This window comes from Cucurbita pepo, chromosome 9, assembly GCF_057944985.1.
Source record: "Cucurbita pepo subsp. pepo isolate OVF chromosome 9, ASM5794498v1, whole genome shotgun sequence".
NCBI classification, from domain to species: Eukaryota; Viridiplantae; Streptophyta; class Magnoliopsida; order Cucurbitales; family Cucurbitaceae; genus Cucurbita; species Cucurbita pepo.
This window is the reverse complement of record NC_141806.1, coordinates 8,671,418-8,672,920: the sequence shown is the minus strand read 5'-3', so window position 1 is coordinate 8,672,920 and position 1,503 is coordinate 8,671,418. Positions and strand designations below refer to the sequence as shown.

The 1,503-nt window shown below is 38.0% G+C and overlaps 1 pseudogene; it reads right to left on the bottom strand.

Moving 5' to 3' along the window:
- Nucleotides 1-482: 482 nt before the first annotated feature.
- LOC147791237 (secreted RxLR effector protein 161 pseudogene) lies at nucleotides 483-1,238 on the bottom strand (annotated as a pseudogene).
- Nucleotides 1,239-1,503: the final 265 nt, after the last annotated feature.

Sequence of the window (1,503 nt, the reverse complement as noted above, 5' to 3'; positions counted from 1 at the left end):
ATAAAAGGTATGCCCTTCCTTGTAAAATGTGTAAGAGGCGAGGCTATTCTAGCGAAGTCTTGGACAAATCTTCGATAGTAGCTTGCTAACCCTAGGAAGCTTCATACCTCTGTAACTGTAGTTGGGCGTTCCCATTTAGTGATGACTTCTATCGTAGTGGATGAAAGAAAAAAAGTAACAGAATGGGAGAAGAAGCGAAGACACACAAATTAATTTTCTTCTTTTTGTGGTGTGTTTAGAACTTGCACCATTTTCCTTATATAATAAAAATTTTACCCATTTCTACTACAAATGAGCAAGCACTCCACCATTCCTTCCACTACGTCCAATATCTCCAGCCTTTTTTCATGGAGAAATAAGCAAAGAAATAAAATAAATACTAACCACTATTTTTTTTTTTAACCAAAAAAAACTTTTAAAGCAAAATAAAAAATAAAAAAAACAAGTTTATAACCAACAATCACTCCTCTAAACTTGTTTAACTATGTTGAAACGACTTTCTTCAAGCCAATCTTCTCTCTTATCCCCAGGAACCGTTGTCTTGCTAACGGCTTTGTCAGAATATTCGCCAACTGTTCATCTGTGTTCACATATTCCAGTTCAATAGCTTCAGTTTGTACACATTGGCGAATAAAGTGGAACCTGGTATCAATGTGCTTACTTCGATCATGGTAAACAGGATTTTCCGCCAACGCTATAGCTGACTTGTTGTCAATATTAAGCTTGGGTTTTACTTGCAATTGACTGATGTTACTCAAAATCCTGCCCAACCATACTCCTTGACATGTTCCAGCAGTTGCAGCTATATACTCAGCCTCGCATGATGACAAAGCCACCACCTTCTGCCTCTGTAATACCCAGATTATTGGATTTACTCCCAAATAGAACACTCCAGTTGTACTCTTCCTATCATCAATATCCCCAACCATATCACTGTCGCTAAATCCTACCAGCTCTACATTCGATAGCTTCTTATAAACACAGCCAAAACTTAGAGTACCTTTCACATACCTCAATATTTGTTTTACTGTTGTGAGATGTGAAGTTGTTGGTGCCTCCATGTATCTACTCATCACACCAACTGAGTAGGCTATGTCGGGTCGGGTATTAATCAGATAGCGTAAGCTTCCAATAACACTTTTGTAAAGTGTTTTATCAACCGCAGGTTCTCCATTCCCATTTTTGCTCATCTTCATTCTTGGTTCCATGGGAATCAAACAAGGATTGCACTCCCCCATTCCTAGCTTCTCTAGGATTTTTCTTGCATATATGGCCTGACATAAAGTGATTGATTCACTACTTTGTCATACCTCAATACCCAAGTAATAGCTCAAAAGTCCAAGATCGCTCATCTCAAATTTCTGGTGCATCTCTTCCTTGAACTGAGCTATAACTTGTTTGTTTGAGCAGACTATGATTAAGTCATCCACATATGTGCCGATTATCATTGCTTCAACTCCATTAATATTCTTGTAGAGAGCATATTCCTGTTGACATCTAACA